Consider the following 6,587-nt stretch of genomic DNA (forward strand, 5'->3'; position numbering starts at 1 on the left):
TATAATATAATATTACATAATTAATAAATTGTAATATTAATATATTACAAGTTTAACTATAGTTGTTATATTATTATTACTATTAGTATTAGTAGCATTAAAAGTTATTATATGAAATTTGTTATATGAAATTGTTATATTATTAATATTACTTTTATTATTAGTATTAAATATTAATTTTAATAATAATATCATTATATAGTTATTTTAATATTATATATATATATAATTGATATATATATATATATATATATATATATATATATATTTAATTTGTTATATCTTTATTATTTATTTGTACTAGTAAAATAATAATTAATATTATTAATATAATTATTAATTATTAATTAATTAGATAAATTATATAAAGTTTATATCGTACAAATTCATTTAGGGTATCCATCAACTGTGATCGATTTTTGTTTCTGCCTTTAATCTTGTTACATTTCACAATCCAATTCACAATACAACCAAAATTTGTTTAACATCCCTTTCCACTTTATTATAATTTTTTTTTTCTTTGACTGTGTAAGATGTCGATACACTAATCCCATATATAATCGATCAATACATGAGCTGTTAGAAAATATTCATCTTCAAATATCAATTATAAACAAAAAGTGTTGGATTTTATCTGTAAAATAAACAGAAATATTTTTTTTTACTCGCGTACCTCTGTTCTTATTGTTTTTGTCAAAACCACGATTTCAAATAAATTTTCAAAATGTGGAATTGCAGTCTTGTTAGGAATATCTCATTAAAGCTGTCTACAAAGTTTCAAATGCTAATTATTAATATCGAACTCAAATTTCTGAGTCAAACTTTATATTTCAAAAGTCAACCTTTTTGTTCATCACTAAATTCGATTTCAATTCGATGTTTTAGGATCAATTAAGGATCCATAAAGTTTCTAAGAACATTTTACTACCTATTTCATGTTATAAATTTGTTCTAAAACGATCTCAAATTTAAAATCAAATATGGAGTTCATCATATTTTTTTTTGCGAAACAGTTCTGTCTGTTTTAAAATTTTTGTGTCTGTTAATTTAATTCACAATTACAAGTTGTTTTCATTTCAATTAAAGAACACAATTCGTTTAGTAAGCAATTCAAAGGTTTGTTTATTCCTCCTGGTCGATTTCTAAATTTTGAAGAAGGAAGGATTAGGGATAATTAATGTTACGGGTTATAGGAAAATGGTTTCGAAATTAATCAGAAAACGAGCAGCAGCTCAACTGGTTAGGGGGAGTGTCAGGTGTGCGAGAGGTCACGGGTTCGAGCCCGGCTTTGGGCATTTCTTTTCATGAAGGGCTTATTAGGTAGTTGTTTTTTTTTTATTTAGTATTATAATTTTTATCATTTTCATTATTATTATTATTATTGTTATTATTTTCATGATTATTATTAGAATTATAATTAACATTGGTATTATAATTATTATTAGTACCAATGTATTACGAATATTATTTATTGATGTTATTATTACTAATGTAAGTATTAGTTATCATTTATTATTGTTATAATAACCCTAGTTACAATGTTGATTAATATTAGTATTATTATTATTACTAATATTAGATTATTATCAAACTAAGTATTATTATTAAGTAACATATTGAAATGACCCGTTCATATACATTATAAACGATTCACAATAATTGATTACATTGCGAGGTATTTGACCTCTATATGATACATTTTACAAACATTGCATTCGTTTTTAAAAGACAAAATTTCTTTACATCGAAAATTTACAGGCATGCATACCATTTCATAATATCCACTATCCAACTATAAATTGATTTAATAATAATCTTTGATGAACTCAATGACTCGAATGCAACGTTCTTCGAAATATGCTATGAAAGACTCCAAGTAATATCTTTAAAATGAGCAAATGCACAGCGGAAGATTTCTTTAACACCTGAGAATAAACATGCTTTAAAGTGTCAACCAAAAGGTTGGTGAGTTCATTAGTTTATCATAATCATTTATTTCCATCATTTTAATAGACTACAAGAATTTCATTTCCAGTTCTCATAAATATACGTCCCATGCATAGAGACAAAAATAATCATTCATATGGTGAACACCTGGTAACCGACATTAACTAGATACATATAAGAATATCCCCTATCATTCCGGGATCCTCCTTCGGACATGATATAAATTTCGAAGTACTAAAGCATCCGGTACTTTGGATGGGGTTTGTTAGGCCCAATAGATCTATCTTTAGGATTCGCGTCAATTAGGGTGTCTGTTCCCTAATTCTTAGATTACCAGACTTTAATAAAAAGGGGCATATTCGATTTCGATCATTCAACCATATAATGTAGTTCAATTACTTGTGTCTATTTCGTAAAACAGTTATAAAAACATCGCATGTATTCTCAGTCCCAAAAATATATATTGCAAAAGCATTTAAAAAGGGATTAATGAAACTCACGCATATAAATATTGTAAAACAGTTAATAAAGCATTTGCATGTATTCTCAGCCCAAAAACGTAAAGAGTAAAAGGGAGCAAATGAACTCACATACTGTATTTCGTAGTAAAAATACATATAACGTCATTGAACAAGTGCAAGGTTGGCCTCGGATTCACGAACCTAAATTAATTATATATAATTATGTGTTGGTCAATATTTGTCTAACAAATTAGGCCAAGCCATAGTGTACCACAATCCTAATGCTCGAGACTAATATGAAAAAGTCAACAAAAGTAAATTTGACTCAAAATAATTTCCAAAAATCTATACATGATTAATATATAGTTTAAATATCGTCGTTTTATATTTTTAAATATTTTTAAAAGATTTATTAGAGTAAATAATATAATTTATTTATTAATAAATAAAATTTTATATTAAATTTATATAATATAATATACTTTTATATATAATAAGTAATAAACTTTATAGGGTTCATTCAATATCATAAAGATAATATGATAGGTATTATTAAAGTAAGTTATTACACGTAGTAAAATATGTTTGTATCACATATTTATTTGATAAAATAATATCTATAATGATAGTAAGTAAAAGTTGTATTATTTTTTAATAATAATTATTATTATAAAAATATCAATATTTATAATTACTAAGATGACATTATGATAAAACGATAATTCTAATTATGATAACTTTAATATTTACGATAATTTTTAATATTATCTTTAAAATAATAATTCTTTTTAAAATAATAATAATAATGATATTTTAAAGTAACAATGACATTTCTATTAAAATGATAATTTTTGTTAAAATGATAGTTTTAATACTAACGATATTTTTAATAATAATAGTAATGATAAAAATAATAAGAACGATAATTTTATCTAAATCAATATCTTATAATATTTTAATTTCATCATGATACTCTTACTCATTATTTCCTAATCATTTCATTTAATAGCTTTTAATCGTCTTTTATATCGTGTTCATAATAATGATAATAATAGTAATCAAAATAATTAGGTGTTACAAATATTTGTTTTAATTACTCTAATATTAATAATGATAGTTACTATAACATTATTAACGATAATACTAATAATTATCTTAATGATAATATAGTAATAATAATAATAACAATAACAATAACCATTTTTAAATAATGATATATATATTAATAATGATAATAATAATAATAATAATAATAATACTAATAATAATAATAATAATAATAATAATAATAATAATAATAATAATAATAATAATAATAATAATAATAATAATTGGATAATAATAATAATATTAATTATAAGTTTAACGATAATAACGATAGTAATAATAAAAAAATAACAATTTTTAATGATAAATCCATTTTATTGATAAAGATAATAATAATGATAATAATAAGATAAAACTAGAACGACGATAAAAACGACGATAATAATAATCATTTTTAATAAAAATATAGAAAATTCAATTGATTATAACTTCTAATCCGTTCATCGAAACCATTCGATATCTAAAGGAAAAGTCCTTAATTATTCGCTAGCTTTCCAAGGACATGCATATCTTATACCTTATCTCAACCGCAAGTGTAACTAATTCAAGATTCAACCTAACCTGTCTAAGGCCAATATCAAAAGTACAAGCATGCATAATCCTAAATACTCGAGCACTAGTCAGGGATACACTATTAGTATGTAAAAGTTAAATTATGAGTACTCACGTATCAATATTGAGATTCAATATTTCAGGAAAGGTACGTAGACGCAACGGAAATGATAAACACTATATTGACCTCACGAGCATACCCATGAACCATACTCAATCACCTCCATAGCTATAACCCATAATTTCCTTAATCCTATCCTACTCGAAAAACAATTTCGAAATCACTCGGACAGCACTCCGTCGTAATATTTTATGTATACTAATAATATCTTGAAATAATACAGAGTAAATATATATATGTAAATCGATTGAGAGAGTTTAGATAAAAATATTTTCAAGTTTATATGAAATAATGAAACCTATTGAATTCTATTTATAATAGATTTTTGAATTATTAAGGTGAATTATTAAAGTATGAATTATTAAAGTGAATTATTAAAGTATGAATTATTAAAGTGAATTATTAAAGTATGAATTATTAAAGTGAATTATTAAGGTATGAATTATTAAAGTGAATTATTAAAGTATGAATTATTAAAGTGAATTATTAAAGTTAAAGTAAAGTAAAAATAAAGTAAAGGTAAAGTTTAAGTATAGTAAAAGTATAAAACTATATACGTATAATAAGCGTATAAATATATATAATATTAATTTAAATCGTTATATATATTTAATAAAATAAAATATAAATATCGTTATCTTTATCATACTAGTTAAGTAATGAGTTGTCAAAAGTGGTTCTAGATATTTATAAAAGTTATATACATTTTAATAATAAAGTTCTTTTTAAACTGAAAACGTTTTTGTACGTTTGAAACTAAATAGATCAATCGAGTCTTTATGAGATTCAATCTTCCACTATCCTTTGTCTAGTTCTCAATGATTGACAATTTGTTCTTATTTATAAATCACTTTACCATTTTCTAAATATTGGTAAAATGGAAAGATTTCTCAAATCAACGCGGGCCTTTCAACAGAGACTTGTAATCATAATTCAATATATCTGATAATTCAATCATTTGATCTTATCTTCTAATTTCATTGATAAATATTTTGAAACAGATACAATCATATAAAGTATTTAATCTAATATTTTGTTTACGTTTCAAGTTATAATATATATACACATATACATATATAATCATATTCGTTTAATGGTTCGTGAATCGTTGGAACTTGGTCGAGGTTGAATGAATGTATGAACATAGTTTAAAATTCTTGAAATTTAACTTAACAAATATTGCTTATCGTGTCGGAAACATATAAAGATTAAAGTTTAAATTTGGTTGGAAATTTCCGGGTTGTCACAGTACCTACCCGTTAAAGAAATTTCGTCCCGAAATTTGAGTGGAAAGGTCGTGAATGATAATAAGTATGTTTTCATGATGCATACGGGCTAAAAATTAGAGTTTTATCATCAGCGAATAATTTGGATAAACAATCCATTTATATGAAGAGTATGAATGAAGCTAACATAGAAGAGTGAAATGAGTAAGTGTAGATTCATCTTATCATTTGACGTAGATATGATTGATTCCCAGATTTCAAGGGATTTGAAGAAAATCTTCTTAATAAGATTTGACTCTCCGGTAATCAAGGGAATTAGGATCCGCTTTAAATGCGATCGTCCATTTTAATTGTTCTGTCGAAGATTTTCTTATAAATTCACCTCCTTCGTTTCCTTACAACTCACACCTTCTGTTGATGCATTTTATGCAAGTCCTTAGACATCTACCCACGTCCATTGCAGGTACAACAGTTTACAGGCTACCATGATTGCTCGTTATTTTCCTATCCGTGTTTGTATGTGGTTACAGGAACTGCAGGAACGAGATTTAGATGTTTGACTATATTAGACTTAGTCAGACGTACGAGTGAAGCCTCACTAGTACGGCTGACAGGCTCATATGCACGGTTGATGCTGAGCTAAGTCACAATTACAACCTAAATGAGAAGACACGAGTGAGTGATCACCGGTACGGCTGATGAAGCCAACTCGTACGTGTGATGAATGAATCGTATGGGTGAGTCAACAGCCGGGGTATATAAAGTCTTATGTTCTTCATTTTAGGTTAAGCCTCTCATTTGTTACACACACTCAGATCTAGTGAGCTCCTCCGATTCTCTGTCAGTCCAAATCACCCAGGTGGTGAATAATAGCTCTAGGTGTTGATCTAATCACACTTGATTTAGTTGTGGTTTGACTAAATTAATCAAAAAAAAAAAACTTAACCTATTCACTAGAGGGTTTGATTCATTGTTCCGCCATTGTGTGAGTTAACTCTGTTGATTTCTAAGTTCCTAGTCATGTTTCATCACCTTCTATTCTTTCTCCCTCAACTCATATTTTAAAGTATTCATCAATATGCTCCATCCAGTTCTGATTCTCGATATACTTCTAACTTTCATATCGGTCATTCTTCTTTTTCATCTACCGCCGGAAGAATCTATTTACTTCTA

Source organism: Rutidosis leptorrhynchoides, chromosome 3 (genome assembly GCF_046630445.1).
Source record: "Rutidosis leptorrhynchoides isolate AG116_Rl617_1_P2 chromosome 3, CSIRO_AGI_Rlap_v1, whole genome shotgun sequence".
NCBI classification, from domain to species: Eukaryota; Viridiplantae; Streptophyta; class Magnoliopsida; order Asterales; family Asteraceae; genus Rutidosis; species Rutidosis leptorrhynchoides.